Source organism: Loxodonta africana, chromosome 17 (assembly GCF_030014295.1).
Source record: "Loxodonta africana isolate mLoxAfr1 chromosome 17, mLoxAfr1.hap2, whole genome shotgun sequence".
Taxonomy (NCBI): domain Eukaryota; kingdom Metazoa; phylum Chordata; class Mammalia; order Proboscidea; family Elephantidae; genus Loxodonta; species Loxodonta africana.
Window position 1 is genome coordinate 29,505,938 of NC_087358.1, and position 19,831 is coordinate 29,525,768.

Sequence of the window (19,831 nt, forward strand, 5' to 3'; positions counted from 1 at the left end):
CAGTGGAAAATACTGTAAGACAGAACATTTCTTACCCACTCCTGATGTTTCCTTTCAAGTGGCATGACATCGCTTTGGCTGTTTCTGACCGTTTACTCAGGGGACATATGGTAACTTATCTCATTGTTGAGATAACGGGGAGTTAGGTGCCTGTAGGGAGCATGCAAGGTCTTCTTGATCGCCTAGGGAGGACTGCTCCGCCAGTACTAAAGCAAGTTGATACATACCTGGGGTGAGGAGGAGAGAGCTTCTGTGACTTTACATTAAGTTCTGTCCTCCCACTTAACCATTATTGTAATAGAGGTGGTGTTTTTGCTTCCACTTTCTACAAACCTTTTTAAAATTTATTTTATCTTTTTCAGATCTTTGGAAGGAAAAGATCATGACGAATACCAAATTTTTCCTAAGTTTCTCAGTGGCCAATGTAAAGGGAATCACGATCAATTATTACACAATTAGTATTAATAAAAAGGAAAAGAATAACAGATTTTAAGAAAAGCAATGTTGTACTGATTGCTTAATTCTAAAATAAAATTCTCATGTGGTAAATCTGAAATATAGCATGATGCCATGGGTAATACCACCAATAAATACTTTAAGCAAATATGACATTTTTTTTTTTAATCACAGTAATTGTCATAGTTATGTTTCCCAAGAAACTGGTTCCAAAACAAAAACTTGCATGCAGGAAGTTTATTAGGGAATGTACTTAGCAATGACACCTGTAAGGAAGTTAAAGGAAGCAGTATTAGGCAGAGGAAGAAGTTGAACTGACAATCAGTTAAAACAGGGGCATCAGGTAAACCTACAGGGAGCTCTGGAACTGTGGTGACCCTTAGAGTTGTCCGTAAATTAAAGCACTGGGGCTGAGCTTTTATGCTGTTGCAATGATAAGTCACTTGGAGCCAACTATACCTCAGAGAGGGGACATAACCCTGGGCCAGGCAGCAACCATTACCTGAGGACAATTCTCACGGAGGGGCTCGGCTGGGAGCTCTTAGCAGCTAACACTTCTGACAGCCAACATGTCTCTGTAATACACTACAGTATCCATTACAGTCCACCCCTTGCATTGCTCAGACCCACTTGTTTCCATAGAATGCTCACCCCATATCCAGGTTTCTGTGTAGTCTTTTATTTCCTGAAGAAATCTAAAAGAGGAAGACTAATGGGATGAATGATGGCATTTGTTGCTACAGCTGGTCTCAAGGATGCTACTGCAACTCATAATTCCCCTCCTCCACCATCCTTTTTTTTCTTTTTTCATGATTGTGCTTCAGATGAAGGTTTACAGAACAAACTAGCTTCTCTGAGTCCAGTACATATTTATTTATTTATTTATTTAATTTTTATTGAGCTTCAAGTGAACGTTTACAAATCAAGTCAGTCTGTCACATATAAGTTTATATACACCTTACTCCATACTCCCACTTGCTCTCCCCCTAATGAGTCAGCCCTTCCAGTCTCTCCTTTCGTGACAATTTTGCCAGCTTCCAACCCTCTCTACCCTCCCATCCCCCCTCCAGACAGGAGATGCCAACACAGTCTCAAGTGTCCACCTGATACAAATAGCTCACTCGTCAACAGCATCTCTCTCCTACCCACTGTCCAGTCCCTTTCATGTCTGATGAGTTGTCTTTGGGAATGGTTCCTGTCCTGGGCCAACAGAAGGTTTGGGGACCATGACCGCTGGGATTCCTCTAGTCTCAGTCAGACCATTAAATATAGTCTTTTTGTGAGAATTTGGGGTCTGCATCCCACTGATCTCCTGCTCCCTCAGGGGTTCTCTGTTGTGTTCCCTGTCAGGGCAGTCATGGGTTGTGGCCGGGCACCATCTAGTTCTTCTGGTCTCAGGATGATGTACGTCTCTAGTTCATGTGGCCCTTTCTGTCTCTTGGGCTCATAGTTATCGTGTGACCTTGGTGTTCTTCGTTCTCCTTTGATCCTTTGATCTGGCGTTATCTTAAACAGTTAGAAATAGAACTACCGTACTACCCAGAAATCCCACTCCTCGGAATATACCCTAGAGAAATAAGAGCCTTCACACAAACAGATATATGCACACCCATGTTTATTGCAGCTCTGTTTACAATAGCAAAAAGCTGGAAGCAACCAAGGTGTCCATCAAAGGATGAATGGTTAAGTAAATTGTGGTTGAGACCGATTGATACATCTTAGATGGCTGCTTGTCAGCATTTAAGACCCCAGACACCACATTTCAAAGTGGGATGCAGAATGTTTTCATAATAGAATTATTTTGCCAATTGACTTAGAAGTGCCCTTAAACCATGGTCCCCAACCCCCCGCCCTTGCTCCACTGACCTTTGAAGCATTCAGTTTATCCCGGAAACTTATTTGCTTTTGGTCCAGTCCAGTTGAGCTGACCTTCCATGTATTGAGTATTGTTCTTCCCTTCACCTAAAGTAGTTCTTATCTACTAACTAATCAGTAAACAACCCTCTCCCACCCTCCCTCCCTCCCCTCCTCATAACCACAAAAGTATGTGTTCTTCTCAGTTTATACTATTTCTCAAGATCTTATAATAGTGGTCTTACATAATATTTGTCCTTTTGCCTCTGACTAATTTTGCTCAGCATAATGCCTTCCAGGTTCCTCCATGTTATGAAATGTTTCACAGATTCGTCACTGTTCTTTATCGATGCGTAGTATTCCATTGTGTGAATATAACACAATTTACTTAACCATTCATCCTTTGATGGACACCTTGGTTGCTTCCAGCTTTTTGTTATTGTAAACAGAGCTGCAATAAACATGGGTGTGCATATATCTGTTTGTGTGAAGGCTCTTATTTCTCTAGGGTATATTCCGAGGAGTGGGATTTCTGGGTAGTACGGTAGTTCTATTTCTAACTGTTTAAGATAACGCCAGATAGATTTCCAAAGTGGTTGTACCATTTGACATTCCTACCAGCAGTGTATAAGAGTTCCAATCTCTCCGCAGCCTCTCCAACATTTATTATTTTGTGTTTTTTGGATTAATGCCAGCCTTGTTGGAGTGAGATGGAATCTCATTGTAGTTTTAATTTGCATTTCTCTAATGGCTAATGATCGAGAGCATTTTCTCATGTATCTGTTAGCTGCCTGAATATCTTCTTTAGTGAAGTGCGTGTTCATATCCTTTGCCCACTTCTTGATTGGGTTGTTTGTCTTTTTGTGGTTGAGTTTTGACAGAATCATATAGATTTTAGAGATCAGGCGCTGGTCGGAGATGTCATAGCTGAAAATTCTTTCCCAGTCTGTAGGTGGTCTTTTTACTCTTTTGGTGAAGTCTTTAGATGAGCATAGGTGTTTGATTTTTAGGAGCTCCCAGTTACCTGGTTTCTCTTCGTCACTTTTGGTAATGTTTTGTATTCTGTTTATGCTTTGTATTAGGGCTCCTAACGTTGTCCCTATTTTTTCTTCCATGATCTTTATCGTTTTAGTCTTTATGTTTAGGTCTTTGATCCACTTGGAGTTAGTTTTTGTGCATGGTGTGAGGTATGGGTCCTGTTTCATTTTTTTGCAAATGGATCCAGTACATATTTTGTTTTGTGACATTTTGGTTACCAACCCCACGACATGTCAACACTCTTGCCTTCTTGACCTTGGGCTCCCTATTAGCAGCTTTCCTGTCCCCTCCTGCCTTCTAGTCCTTGCCCCTGGGCTGGTATGCCCCTTCAGTCTCGTTTTGTTTCATGGGCCTGTCTAATCTTTGGCTAAAGGGTGAGCCTAAGGACTGACTTCATGACTAAGCTGTAAGGGTGTCCGGGGACCATACTCTCAGGGTTTCTCCAGTCTCCGTCAGGCTAGTATGTCTGCTCTTTTTTTGTGAGTTAGAATTTTGTTCTACATTTTTCTCCAGCTCTGTCCAGGACCCTCTATTGCCATCCCTGTCAGAACAGTTGGTGGTGGCAGCTGGGCACCATCTAGTTGTGTTGGACTCAGTCTGGTGGAAGCTGTGGTAGTTGTGGTCCATTAGTCCTTTGGACTAATCTTTCCCTTGTGTCTTTGGTTTTCTTCATTCTCCCTTGCTCCCAATGGGGTGAGACCAGCAGAATATCTTAGACGGCTGCTCACAAGCTTTTAAGGCCCCAGATGTTACTCACCAAAATAGAATGTAGAACATTTTCTTTATAAATTATATTATGCCAATTCAGCTAGATATTCCCTGAGACCATGGTCCCCACTGTCCTCAGCCCAGTAATTTGGTCCCTTTGGGAGTTTGGATGTGTCTATGGAGCTTCCACAACCTTGCCTTGTACAAGGTGTACTGGCTTCAGCAGTATTGTGCGCTATCTCACCCTTCACCAAAGTTATCACTTATCTATCATCTATTAAGTGTTTTTCCATCCTCACCCTTCCCCTCCCTCATAACCATCAAAGATTGTTTCTTTTTATGTGTAAACCTTTTCACTGTGGTCTCATACAATACTTATCCTTTTGTGATTGACTTATTTCACTCCACATAATGCCCGCCAGATTCATTCATGTTGTGAGATGCTTCGCAGATTCATCATTGTTCTTCATCATTGCATAGTACTCCATTGTGTGTATGTATCATAGTTTGTTTATCCATTCATCTGTTGATGGGCATCTAGGTTGTTTCTGTCTTTTTTGCTATTGTGAACAATGTTGCAATGACATGGGTATGCATATGTCTATTCGTGTGACGGCTCTTATCTCTCTAGGGTATATTCTTAGGAGTGAGATTGCTAGATCATATGGTATCTCTATTTCTAGCTTTCTGAGGAAGTGCCATATCATTTTCCAAAAGGGATGCACCATTTTGCATTCCCACCAGCCGTGCATAAAAATTCCAGTCTCCCTGTAGCCTCTTCAGCTTTTGTTATTTTCTGGGTTTTTGGGTTTTTTTTTGATTCATGCCAGTAATGCTAGGGTCAGATGGTAACTCATTGTAGCTTTGATATGCATTTCTCTAACAGCTAGTGATTGCGAGCACTTGCTCATGTGTCTGTTAGCCACTTGAATGTCTTCTTTGGTGAAGCATCTGTTCATTTCCTTTGCCCATTTCTTAATTGGATTATTTGTCTTTTTGCTGTAGAGGTGTTGGGTTTTCCCGTAGATTTTAGAGATTAGACCTTTGTAAGATCTGTAATAGCCAAAATTTTTTTTCCCAGTTTGTAGGTTCTCTTTTTACTCTTTTGGTGAAGTCTTTTCATGAACATAAGTGTTTAATTTTTAGAAGATCCTATATATCTAGCTTATCTTCTGGAGTTTGTGTGTTCTTAGTTATGGTTTGTGTCCTGTTAATTCTGTGTATTAGGGCATCTAGTGTTGATCCTATTTTTTCTCCTATGATCTTTATACTTTTTGGTTTTATATTTAAGTCTTTCATCCATTTTGAATTAGTTTTTGTGTATGGTGTGAGGTATGGGTCCTGTTTAATTTTTTTGCAGATGGCCATCCAGTTTTGCCAGCACCATTTGCTAAAAAGATTGTCTTTTCCCTATTTGATGGACTTTGGGCCCTTGTTGAATATCAGGTGACTGCAGGGGGATGGATTTACATCTGGGTTCTCAATTCCGTTCCACTAGTCAATACGTCTGTCATTGTACCCATACCGGGCTGTTTTGACTACCATAGCTGTATAGTAGGTTCTGAGGTTAGGCAGTGTGAGTCCTCCTACTTTATTCATCTTCAATAGTGCTTTACTTATCGGGGGCCTCTTCCCTTTCCATATAAAGTTAATGATTAATTTTTCCATCTCTTTAAAGAACACTGTTGTTATCTGAGATACATAGACCTATGGAATGGAACTGAGAATCCAGATGCAAATCCATCCACATATGAACAGCTGATATTTGACAAAGGCCCAAAGTCAGTTGAATGGGGAAAAGACAGTCTGTTTAACAAATGGTCCTGGCATAACTGGATATCTATCTGCACAAAAATGAAACTAGACCCACACCTCACAGCATGCACAAAAACTAACTCAAAATGGATCAAAGACCTAAATATAAAATCTAAAATGATAAAGATCATGGAAGAAAAAATAGGGACAATGCTAGGAGCCCTAATGCATGGCATAAACAGTATCCAAACATTGCTAACAATGCACAAACACCAGAAGAGAAACTAGATAACTAGGCATTCCTAAAAATCAAACACCTATGCTCATCCAAAGACTTCACCAAAGGAGTAAAAAGATTCCCTAAAGACTGGGAAAAAGTTTTTAACTATGACATTTTCGATCAGTATTTGATCTTTCAAACTTACATGATACTGCAAAAACTCAACTACAAAAAGACAAATAACCCAGTTAAAAAATGGGCAAAGGATATGAACAGCCACTTCTCCAAAGAAGACATTCAGATAGCTAACAGATACACGAGTAAATGTTCACGATCATTAGGCATTAGAGAAATGCAAATCAAAACTGCAATGAGATACCATCTCACTCCAACAAAACCCCAGTACCCAGTACCGTGGAGTCGATGGGCTGGCATTAATCCAAAAAACACAAAATAATAAATGTTGTAGAGAGACTGGAACACTTATACACTGCTGGTGGAAATGTAAAATGGTACAGCCACTTTGGAAATCGATTTGGCGCTTCCTTAAAAATCTAGAAATAGAACTACCATACGATCCAGCAATCCCACTCCTTAGAATATAACCTAGAGAAATAAGAGCCTTTACACAAACAGATATATGTACACCCATGTTCACTGCAGCACTGTTTACAATAGCAAAAAGATGGAAGCAACCAAGGTGCCCATCAACAGATGGATAAATTATGGTATAGTCACAACAACCGAATACTACGCATCAATAAAAAGCAATGATGAATCCATGAAACATTTCATAACATGGAGGAATCTGGAAGGCATTATGCTGAGCGAAATTAGTCAGTTGCAAAAGGACAAATATTGTATAAGACTACTAAAAAAAAACTATTATAAGAACTCAAGAAATAGTTTAAACACAGAAGAAAATATTCCTTGATGGTTACAAGGGTACAGAGGGATGGAGGGAGGGAGGGGGTATTCACTAATTAGATAGTAGACAAGAAGTATTTTAGGTGACGGGAAAGACGATACACAATATAGGAGAGGTCAGCACAACTGGACTAAACCAAAAGAAAAAAACTTTCTTGAATAAACCAAATGCTTCGAAGGACAGGGGAGCAGCGGCAGGGGCCTGGGGACCATGTTTTCAGAGGACATCTAAGTCAATTGGCATAATAAAATCTATTAAGAAAACATTCTGTACCCCACTTTGGTGAGTGGCATCTGGGGTCTTAAACACTAGCAAGCAGCCATCTAAGATGCATCAATTGGTTTCAACCCACCTGGTGCAAAGGAGAATGAAGAACACCAAAGACACAACGTAATTATAAGCCCAAGAAACAGCAAACAAAAAAAAACCAAACCATTGCCGTTCAGTCAATTCTGACTCATAAAGACCCTATAGGATGGAACAGAACTGCCCCATAGGGTTTCCAAGGAATGCCTGGTGGATTCGAACTGCTAACCTTTCAGTTAGCAGCTGTAGCTCTTAACCACTACGCCACCAGGGTTTCCAAGAGACAGAAAGGGCCACATAAATCAGAGACTACATCAGCCTGAGACCAGAAGAACTAGAGGGTGCCTGGCTACAACCAATGACTGTCCTGACAGGGAACACAACAGAGAATCCCTGATGGAGAAGGAGAGCAGTGGGATGCAGACCTCAAATTCTCCTAAAAAGACCAGACTTAATGGTCTGACTGAGACTAGGAGGACTCCGGAGGTCATGGTCCCCAGATCTTCTGTTAGCCCAAGAGTGGGACCATTCCCAAAGGTAGCTCTTCAGATAGGGATTGAACTGGACTATAAGATAGAAAACGATACTGGTGAGGAGTGAGCTTCTTGCCTCAAGTAGACATATGAGACTATGTGGGCAGCTCGTGTCTGGAGAGGAGATGAGAAGACAGAGGTGGGCAGAAGCTGGCTGAACGGACATGGGAAATACGGGGTGGAGAGAAGGAGTGTGCTGTCTCGTTAGGGGGAGAGCAACTAGGAGTACATAGCAAGGTGTATATAAATTTTTGAATGAGAGATCGACTTGATTTATAAACTTGATTAAAAAAAAAATACTGTTGTTATTTGGATTTTGGTTGCACTGCATGTGTAGATTGCTTTGGGTAGAATTGACATTTTCACAATGTTGATTCTACCTATCCATGAGCATGGTATATTTTTCCATTTACATAGATCTCTTTTGGTTTTTTGCAGTAGTGTTTTCTAGTTTTCTCTGTATAGGTCTTTTACGTCCCTGGTTAGATTTATTCCTAAAAATTTTATATTTTTAAGGGCTATTTTATAAATAGTATCATTTTCTTGATTTCCTTGTCATCATTCTCTTTATTGGTGTATAGGAATCCAACTGATTTTTGTTTGTTTATCTTGTATCCTGCTACTCAATGTTTCTATTAGTTCCAGTAGTTTTCTCGTGAAGTGTTTTGGGTTTTCTATGTATGGTGTTATATCTGCAAATAGGGACAGTTTTACTTCTTCATTACAGTTAGGATGCCCTTTATTTCTTTTTCTTCCCTTATTGCTCTAGCTAGGACTTCCAGCACAATATTAAATAGGAGTGGTGATAAAGTGCATCCACCACCCATTCTTGATTGCCCTAATTTTCAGCTACAATCTCTGCTAGTTAGGGTGGCCTAACTGGTAGGGTCATCTATATTTTCATCCCTGAAATATCTGAGCCCCTGGTCACCATGTCCTTTTCAAGCTGTGGTTGCTATATTTATCCATTTAACATCAACATTGAGTTAGAAGTACCAAGAGCCACACCTGTAGATCACCTGAGTGCTATGCATATTCTTCCTTGCTCCCATACGTAACAGCAGCCCTACCATATCCTGACAGAGATCAATTACTCTTGCCAGGACAGGGACTTCTTTGTCTCTTGTCCTCTTGAATTGAGGAGTGTTCTCTTGGATTGAGGAGACTGAGTTGAATGAGAGCAACCATAACATAAAATTCAGTAGGGCTTTTACTAGGGAGCATTACACCTTTGAGAACCAGGACCTTTCCAGCCACAAAGCTGAAGAAAGACTGGAAGCACAAATTCTCCAAGTGGTCACTGAGAGGGATGGCAAATGGGACCACTCCTTCATCCACTCCTTCATCCACTCTGTGTTTCTAAAGTTATATATTCTACCTACTGGTGTCATAGCACCATATAATAGTTGTTGATTTAAAGAGTATTATGTGTCCTGCAAGTATGAAACAAGTATGTATCATACTTGTTTCCTGGTTATACCTTCAAAAGACCACTGCATCATTCTATCAGAAAGCAGCTTCTGAAGTAGGATCACAGTACAAAGTCCTGGACAAAGTGGGGGAAAAATGTAGAACAAAATTCAAATTCGTCAAAAACAGCAGACTTACTGGTCTGCTGGGGACTAGTGAAACCCCTGATGCTAAAGCCCTTAGACACCCTTCAAACCTGGAACGAACTCACTCCTGAAGATCACCTCCAGCCAAACAATAGACAGGCCTGTAAAGTGAACAGTAACAGCCATGAAAACCGTGCTCCTCAGAACAATCAACCACAAGAGACCAAAAGGGCAGCACTAGACCAAAAACAAATTTCGGAAGGCAGGAAGGGGTAGGAAAGATGGGTGAATGGTAAACAGGGACGAAGTAGGTAGAGTGCTGTCACATTGAGGGAATTGCAACTAATGCCATGAAACAAAATATGTATACATTGTTAAATGGGAAACTAATTTGCTTCATAAACTTTCACCCAAACTACAATCAAATGTTAAAAGAAAAAAAAAAAAGAACAGCAGCTTCTGGGTGGTATTTTATGTGATAGGACAAGTAGGTCCAATAGACATTATATTAGTTTCCTACTGCTGCTATAACAAATTTGCTGGCTTAAAAGAAAACAAATGTATTACGATTCTGGAGCTCAGCTGTCCTAAAATCAAGGTGTCAGCAGGGCTACATTCTTCTGGAGGCTCTAGGGGAGAGTTAGTTCCCTTGCCTTTTCTAGCTTCTAGAGGCTGTCTGCATCCCTTGACTCATGGGGCCTTCCTCCATCTTCAAAACCAGCAGTGTAGTGCCTTCAAATCTCTCTCTCTTCCTCTTCCTCCCCACCTGCCATGCAGTTGGTCACATCTCCATCTCTGACTTTGCTTCTGTTGTCACATTGTCTTCCCTAACTCTGACCCATCTACCTTCCTCATATGAGAACTCTTGTGATTACTTTGAGCCCACTCATTACGCCATAAAAATTTCCCCATCTCAGGGTCCTTAATCACATCTGCTAAGTCCTGTTTGCCATGTAAAGTAACATATTCACTGCTTCTAAGGATTACAACGTAGACATCTTTGGGAGGCCATTATTCAGCCTACCACAGACAAGTATCCGCTGCCACACATCATTAACTGTAAAGTGTGACGCTTGGTCTGAGACTACTTTTCCTGATATATGATACCTTTTCCTATATCTGTGAAACAGAAATCTGGAAGCCCTCAGATGGTAATGCCAGTCAACGTCCTGTGTGCAGGGATCACAAACTGAAATCCAGAACATGTAACAATCTCAGCCAAGTAGAATCACTGAATTCTTCCAGGGTGGAATGCAATCAATTATCTATCAAGTGGCTGGCTGGGTTCCTTGAGACGTGTGCTGTATAGGTGGCTCAGCGTTGGTCTTTTTTATTGGCAGATTGTACTTTTGACAGTAGCAGTAGATAGATAAGCATTATCAAGCAAAAGCCCGGCTATAAATTCTATATATCACTTCCATCATTGCCATCATGCATAGTCTCCATCTCTGCACTATGGCTACTCTGTTCTTACGCCTTTGTGCCACCATTGGGTGGCCAAAAACAGAGACCAGCTGCTATCAACTGGTTGGGTCATTATGTCTACACGGTTGTGCCTCTATGTTTAGTGCCTTTAACGCTGTCTGATGGGCATCACCACATGCTTCAAAAGTCTTTATACTTCTTGCCCACTCCCGTAGTTCTATTGTCTATTCACAGGCCTCCTTTTCCCCAGTCCTCCAACCTTCCTACTTTCAGCCAAGTCATTTGCTGCTATCCATGAGTTCTATGTATCTTATTTCAAGCCACTTCTCTTTATGTGGAAAATATTGACTGTGTGCACTGCAAGATATCTGGACATGTGGGAGGAATTTCCTTTAATCACTATCTTTTAGGATTGTAGTACAACAACAGGGCATTTTCAGCTTGTCCCCACTTATCAAGTCAACCTATACATGAACCAAGCTAAGCCTTTTTCCTCCTCTACCAGTGATTCATAAGGGACCCCCTCACCCTCACCAGAGCAACAATGGAGGAAGGCATTGAAGTTTACCCACAAGCTCATGCAGCTTACCTGTGCCTGGCCCTGCTCATGCCTGATCCTGAGTTTATCACCTCTGTCTTACTATAGAGTGGTATTGGGCCCACCTGACTTCATGAGTTGGTGGATCTGAGAAAATCCAGTGCCTGATGGGTAGTTCTAGCCACATGGTCACTTGCTATCTCATAGTGAGGTGCTCTGTCTGTATCTCAGGGCCAGATAGCATTCCAAGAGGTATTTTTCAAATACAGTGTTTCATTTCGTTTTTTGCTGAAGATCACATGATCTTGTTCCAAAACCCTTGGGCTCTTCGTTGTGATTTTCCCGTTGAAACTTCCCATAAATTCCACGGCATCTTTTCCCATCACGGATACCTCTAATATCATAGAGTCTGTCAGGTCCTGTGGTCCAAGAAACAGGACTGCTTGTGCTAGAGCCTAGACATGATGCAGAGCACTTTCCTATTCTCAGAGCCACCTACAGCTGGGAGCCACACAAATCATTCAGTAAATGCAGCAGAGAAATATTCTCTAGTAAATATTATGACTTCAGAGCCTAAGGAAGCCTATCAGTATTGTTCTTCCTTCTTTGTGGCAGGAGGAAAATGATGTGGTAATTTTCCCTTTAGCTTGCAGGGGATGTCTGGCATGCTTCAGACCACTGGACTCCTAATTCTTGGCATTTCATTATCTTTTTCCAGTGTATTTATAGCACCCAGAAAGAGCAATCTAATGCCATTGTCCTTACAATGAACACTTCTCCTGAACCTCTAAAAGCTTGAAGTTACAATTCACCTTCACTGAAGGTGAACTAGGATGGGATACCTGTAGATGGGTCTTTACAGGTATCCCGTCCTAGTCCACCTCCAGTGAAGTTTTAGCAATTGCATTGCTACATCACCACATGTCAGGGGCTATCACCACTAATGATGTATCAGTTTTCTATTGCTACCTAACAATATTATTATAAATTTAGCAGCTTAAAATAACACACATTTATTATCTCACAGTTTCTGTGTACCAGAAGTCTGCGCACACTTAGCTTGGTCCTCTGCAAAGCTGCAATCAAGCCAAACCTGCAGCTGGGTTGGCAGTCTTATCTAAGACTCAACTGGGGAAGGAATCACTTCCAGATTCATAGGGTTGTTGGCAGAATCCAGTTCCTTGCAGGCTGCCAGATTGAAAATCTCGGTTCCTTGTTGGCTGGTGTCCAGAGGCTACCCTCAGCTCCTTGCCATGTGAACTTCTCCGTATGGTGGTTCACAAGATGGCAGCTTGCTTCTTCAAAGCCAGTAAGGAAGTGAGGGAGTTGCCCAGCAAGATGAGAGTTATAACTGTATATACCTTAATCATATACACATAATCATGTACATCCTATCACTTACGCCATGTTCTATTGGTTAGAAGGAAGTTTTAGGTCCTGTCTTGAAATAAAGAGAAAGGATCACACAAGGGAGGGATACCAGGAAGTGGGGCCCATAAAAACTGAAGGATCCTCACTGCCACCTGACTAGTAGATGATCCAGCTCCAAAATCTCATTTTAGAGACTGCTTCTTCAGACTACTCCTGATATGAACTGACAAGATGGTGGAACTGGTGTACCAGGTAGAAACACTTTTGGCTACAAGTCCTACCCATCTTTGAGGTGGAAAGAAAGGGAAAGAGAGAATTAGCATTAGCAGATTTTCCCTTATCTTGCTGGCCTGAATTGTGTCACAAAGCCAACACTAGGTGAAGGAAAGGTCCTCAGAGAGAATATTTCATTTTTTTTCTAGTGTCTAGAATAGAGGCACGCCAGGAAAAAAGGGATTTGGAATGGGTGTAGATGAGTCAACCAATATTGTTTTCACAGAAAATTTCTGTATTCCTGATTGAAGTCAGCTCCACAAGGTTTAAAGACCAGATTGAAAAGTGATAAAATGCCATCGTTTGGCTGAAAAGTCAAATCAGGTCTATTATCTGGATGGAACACCATTTGTATCTTTCAAGATCCAATCACGAAAATAGACAAGTGCATACCAGGTCATTAAGAGAGAGAACTGAATAAGGGGAACTAATTTCAATGTTATCGAAGTTGCTAAAAAGCCAAACAAGGGACAGTGAGACAACTCAGGGGTTAATATCTGCAAGAAGCCACTACAGTCCACGTGGCTAGAGAGGTTACAGGAGGAGATGGTATTACCAGAACAGAGGAGCTGGGACTGCCCATTGAGAACTGGTTCCACAACAGAGGCTACCTGGCTGGAGCTGGACTATAGAAGCAGATGTGGGAACCACAGAGGAGACAGATGCCCAAAAGGGAGAGAGATTATATGTAAAGAAAGAAGGGAAAGGGATAGAAAGAGGAAGGAGGAGAGAAGGGCAGGGAAAAGAGGGAGAGGAAAGGAAAGAGAGAGAGAGAAGAAATACATGGCATTTCCTCTCTTCTCTCTCATTTCACTCCTTTGACTGAACTTAACTTGAAGCTAGTTGGCAAGGGTACCTGGGAAATGTAGTTTACAGGGGTCATCCCCTTGCATACAGGGCAGAGCAGAGAAATGGAGAGGACTAGAGCCAAGAACAAAGAATCAAATTACAGTACCGGCACACCATCTCACCTGCACATAGAGGTAAACCTCAGGGGTACATACAGGGAAGTTACTGTTTTTCTGTGGAAGTAGTGATGTCTTTGCTCTATCACATAAACAAGAAATTAATTCAGTACCAATATTTGACATCATAGAATACACGTAAGATTATTTTATCTAAGGAACTGTCACTTACTATAAATTAATTTCAGAAAAGTATGAAATATTTTCCACGAATTACGTATTCTAAAAACATTTCAAGTAGATTCTTGCCCAGTTTGAAGGCAAACCTGATAAAAAAAAAGAAGATAGGATAACAAAAAGGGGCAAAATAATTTTTAAGAGTACTGTTTATGAAAAACAAGGAAATTGGTCCTTAAAAAAAAAAAAGAAAGAAAAGCCTTTATCAAAACAGGAAGTCAAACAAGGTATAGCTAGATAGATGTAGATTTAGATTTTGAGGTTAATTACAGATTAACTCGTTAATTAAGTACAGATTACAGGGTCGTTATGAGTTGGAATCGACTCGATGGCAATGTTTTTTCTTTTTCATTTTTAAAGGAGAATGTGAGATCCACGGACAATTTATGTTTTTTGATTTTAGAGGTTTTCTATAGCCATCAGCCACTTGAGAAGAAACTACAACCTGTATCGGCTACAACACGTGAAAATTTAGTCATCAGTTAAAATCCCCAAAACCAACTCAACTAATAAAAGTAAGCAATGTGTTTGTGAATTAACAAATTACACAAGATTGGAGTGTTTTAGGGAAAGAAGTATTGTCCTTGGATTCTGTTCTTCTTGTCACATGAGGATATAGTAAATCTGTATTAGTGGGTGGGATTCTTTGTCAAAAACAACAAAAAACTTTTTACAAATTCCAGTATATGTAACTCAAACTGTGTAACTGTGTTTTACTTCCTCTAGCAAAAGACTGTAACACCTACTCCAAATAAGGGGATCACACATAATATTAATAGTAGTTATTATCTGCCCAGCAGTGTGCTAAACAAGTACCTCATACGCATGATTTAACCGAATCCTTAAAGAATCTGGTGAAGTATGTGCTATTATAATCCTCAGTTTACTCATGAGAAAACTTAGGCTGAGAGAGGTTAAATGTCTTTAAAATAATTTCATGCCTCCTATAATCTGTTTAGATCCATTTACATATATTCTGTTATTTGGATTTGCCCATAACCCTACTGGTATAATAAAATTGCTATTAGTATAATACAGTTCCAGTAGTCCTTCAGAGTCTGAGGTAATGTGATTTAACCTATTTAATCTTAGTAGTTAATACTACTCCTTAGAAGCAAGGCTCCTGAGACTTCATCTTGCTTGCTTTGGACACGTTATCAGGAAAGACCAATCGCTAGAAAAGGATATCATGCTTGGTAAAGTAGAGGTTCAGCAAAAAGGAAGAAAACCCTCAATGAGATGGATTGACATAGTAGTAGAGACAATAGGCTCAAATATACCAAAGATCATGGAGATGGCACAGGACCATGCAACTTTTCCCTCTGGTATACATAAGGTTATCCTGAGTGCCAACTGGACAGCAACTAACAACAACAACAATACTTTACGAACTACAATGACATTTTCAGGGTTAAAGCAATGTGTTCTTAAAATTTCACTCCTTAGAAGAGTTACACTTTATATGACTTTATCAGTTTGTAAAATCACCCACTTGCCTAAATGCATCATAAAAATGATTTTAAAAAATGTTGTGATTTGCATTAAAATATATATCACTGACTTTGCACTCTCCAAAAACATATACTTACCAGTAAATATTCTAGAATAATATTTTGGGGATGAAAATATTCATATTTAACACAGGCCCCCATGACCTAAATTTCTATTTGTAGGAAAATTTGGGTACGATATCTTGTATCTTTTTAAGCTAATATGAGTAAGAAGGAGAAAGCATTAACCTTTTATGCTTAGAAATCGTTGTATATTCTAACAACAACAACAAAAATCCCTTTGCCATCAAGTCTATTCCAGCTCATAATGACCCTGTATGACAGGGCAGAACTGCCCAGGTAGGTTTCCAAGGAGTAGCTGGTGGGTTTGAACTGCCGACCTTTAGGTTAGCAGTCAAGCTCTTTTAACCACTGTCCCACCAAGGCTCATTCTAGCCAAACCAAACCAATCCTGTATGGTTTCCAAGGAGCTCCTGATGGATTCAAACCACCTACCTTTTGGCTAGCAGCTGTAGCTCTTAGCCACTACACCACCCGAGTTTCTAGGCTCATTCTCAGGTCCTATAAATATATAACACACAGTTGTTTAAAGCAAGAGGTCGAGATCTTGGGGGAGGGGGTTAAAGTGCAATTTTCATTTCAAAAAGAATTTCAAGTGCTAAGTTGAATTTTTCTTTTTACTCTGGAGTATTAAATATATGAAGCATATTTCATTTTAAAGTGCAATCTCATCATATTAGTTAACATTGCAGTATCTTGTGGCCCTTAAAAAGCCAAGGTCACTGAAGAGTGAGACATATCCTCTCTCTTCAAACCTGAGCATATATATATTTCTTTCAAATGGCTCTCAACTACCATGCTTCTTTTAAAATGCTTTCAGCTACCAATTTTGTTTTTAAATGCTCCAATAGGTTACTGCACAAATGTACTCTTGACTTGACCACGGCATTTTCTGTGTTTGCAATCCTGTAGCATTATTACAATATTAACCATTTAAATGAAACTAACAACATGGCTCTGTCCTCTTACCTACACATTGTGGGTTCTGCCATGTTATTTACTCCATCAGTGTTGGTGGCTTCTGATTTTTTTAAACTACACAGAGTAGAAAAATATAAATGTGGAAAAAGGTCAGAAAATTGTAGTGCCAGGTACGCAATGTCGAAGGAAAAACGACAAAATCTGTGCTCACAGGGTGAAAGATGAAGCCATAATCTTATGATCACAGAAAAGATTCTTTTGAGACATGAGCATGGTATCAACCACAAAGACTGAAAAATACTATGCACATGTTTTATTAATAAAACGGACAAATTCAGGACTTGCCTTAGCTCAATGCTATTATTTGAGGGCGAATGTGGCATGAACTCCTGTCTAGCCTATTCCGACACCCTCCCCGGCCCTCCACCCCACTACCCCAACCCGCCCTCCTAAGATAAATGCACACACACGCCCAGCTTGGCCAGAAGATAAAGCTAAGATGGCAGCACGGAAAAAGTAGAGAGCTGCGCTCAGCTGGGCTGGAAAAATAAAAGCAAAGCCCTTGGTATTCTTTCATTCTACATAGTTCCTTGAATATCCAGAATTCTCACCCCCCTATTCTACTCCAAACATTTGGGCAGCGTAAGCCATTCAGTAGTAGTGCGCTCAGGAGTGGCGGGAGGGGACGCTTGCTTTGCAGATTGCGAGAAACCCACATCTCTTAGTCTATAACGATTGTCCTGGAGACTCCCGAGACTTGCCTTGGGGTTCACCCTCCCCTTCGAATCCCCTTGACAATGGAATAAAGTATGACTCCAAATGTCCTTTATTCCTGACGTGTTCCCCCATTCCCTGCCATCCCAGGGCAGCTTTCCAAGGTGCCCAGCTGCCGCAGCAGTAACTGTAAGCAGTTGCAGCGGTGGGGGATCGCACAGTGCGGAGGCAGGAAGAGGAGGAGAACGAGGAGAAAAAACGCTGCAATGGCTATCAATCTAGAAAAGAGCGACCGCTGCCGCTGCCGCTGCCGTGGAAGGAAACGCTGCCAACCGCAACAGAAACGCCACCCTCGGATACCTAAGTGAGCATGTGTACGACTCTGCGCACGCCTAGTTGCACCACCCAGCGACGTCAGGTTTCTAGGGAAATTATCCAGTTACCGGGTTTTGATTGTATCCACAAGGCTCAGGAAGGGGCCTGTCTAGGACTGACCGGTATAGAAAGAACAGAAGCAAAATTTAGGAAGGGGTGGGAGGAACCAGGAGCCCAGTGCAGGAGCACGGGTCATTCTCCACTCTAAACTGGCACTGATAGCACGTGCTATCACCTGAGCCTACCCTGGAAATGCTTCTGTGCAAGCAACATTCATTCATTCATCCAACCGATATCTATTTCCCTCTTACTTACGCCTAGACCCTGTGCTAGGCACTGGGAATGTAATGGGTGAACAAACACAATTATGGCTCTTGTGGACAAGTTTTGTGTGTGTATATTTGTTTGTTTTGTTCTTTGTAAGTGCCACCATTTGTGGAAAGCCATCTGCCAAGGTGCGCAGGCCTGTATGCTTTAAGTCTTCCCACAATCTCATGCAATAACAGCAAGTATTATTTTGACCATTACATACAGGAGGTCCTTAGGTGGCGCAAACAGTTGGCGGTTGGAACCTACCCAGCAGTACCATGGAAGATAGGCCTGGCAATCTGCTGTCATTAAGATTACGGCCAAGAAAATCCTATGGAGCAGTTCTACTCTGTAACATATGGACAGCAAGTCAGAACAATATAGAGAAAATCTTGCCCAAAGACATACAAGTGTTAAGGGGCAGAGTCAGGATCCAAAGCCATGTCTGTCTGATTTCAGAGCCTTTTCAGTACTTTGCTGGCTCTTGCAACAGTAATACACCCTTGTAGCATCTAGCTGCCAGGCCTTTAACTCCACTCCTAGAATTTAGCTGTCTTTCCCGCAGTGTCTTGGCTCTCACCACAGGGTTGGGGGTGCTTCCTGTTCAACACTTAGGTTTGTAACTGTGCTGAAGCATCAGCCCAGTGATTTAGCCTAACAAATACTTACTGGATACCTACTATTGGCAAGGTTGTATTCTAGGGCCTGATGAAGAAAAAAACAAGAAGCTCTGAAGGAACTTAGAAGATCATTGAAGAAACAAGACAAATACAAAACCTCTTTAATAGAGCAACCCACAATACTAAAATACTGTGATTCCTCATGTCTGTGCATTTGTCCCTATTCGTTAATCATCCCGTCTTTACCTTTTTTCACAATGATACCCATCTACCATTCAAAGCCCCAGATCAGTGCATTCCTTTTAGCATCCCTCCTCCCAAAAGCTTGAATTAATTTACTTCCCTACTTTTTGTTTGTTCTTCTCAAAACACTGAAAAGGACTTTTTTTTTTTTTTTTTAAATGAAGGCTATTAAAAGAAGAGACACTGATATAAGAACTAGTAAGTAGATGACCACCACCCATCTGTCAGTGTTGTACTATGGTGGCCTGTATGTTGCTATGATGCTGGAAGCTATGCCGTTGGTGTTTCAAATGCCATCAGGGTCACCCATGGTGGAGGGGTTTCAGCTGAACTTCCAGACTAAGACAGACTAGGAAGAAAGGGCTAGTGATCTACTTCCAAAAGTCAGCCAGTGAAAACCCATGGATCACAACAGAACATTGTCCCACTTGCTTGCTTTGGACATTTCACCAGGAGGGATGGATTGCTAGGAAAGAGGACATCGTCTTTGGTAAAGTAGAGAGCTGGTGAGGACAAGAGAGACCTTCAGTGAGATGGGTTGGCACAACAGCCACAACTATGTACTGGAACATACTAGTGATTGTCAGAATGACACAGGAGCAGGCAACATGTTCTGTTGTTTATAAGGTCACCATGAGTCGGAGCTGACTGGACAGCAGTTAACAACGAAGTAAATGATGGATATAGTACTTAGAATGATAGTACTTAGAAATGATTTTTCAGGAGTATAAATTATGTAAACTCTTTATACGGAGAGCCAAAGGGACAAAACTTAGGAATCATGGTGCATTTGTGCATATATTTCTAAGATTTTTTTTTTTTTAAGAAAGGGCTAACAGAATATTGCTTTGGAACAGGGACTCTGAGAACGTTACACTTTTGTACACTTAACAACGATAAGGTCTTTGTAAATCTGACCTCCTCAGATATTATACAGTCTTAGTCATAATTATAGTTTCAGGTCATATTAAGAAT

General features: G+C 40.9%; 1 long non-coding RNA gene across 1 annotated transcript in view; it reads right to left on the bottom strand.

The window, feature by feature from the left end:
* LOC135227975 (uncharacterized) overlaps nt 1–19,831 on the bottom strand; it is a 45,207-nt gene that overhangs the window by 24,567 nt on the left and 809 nt on the right. The window lies entirely within an intron of this gene.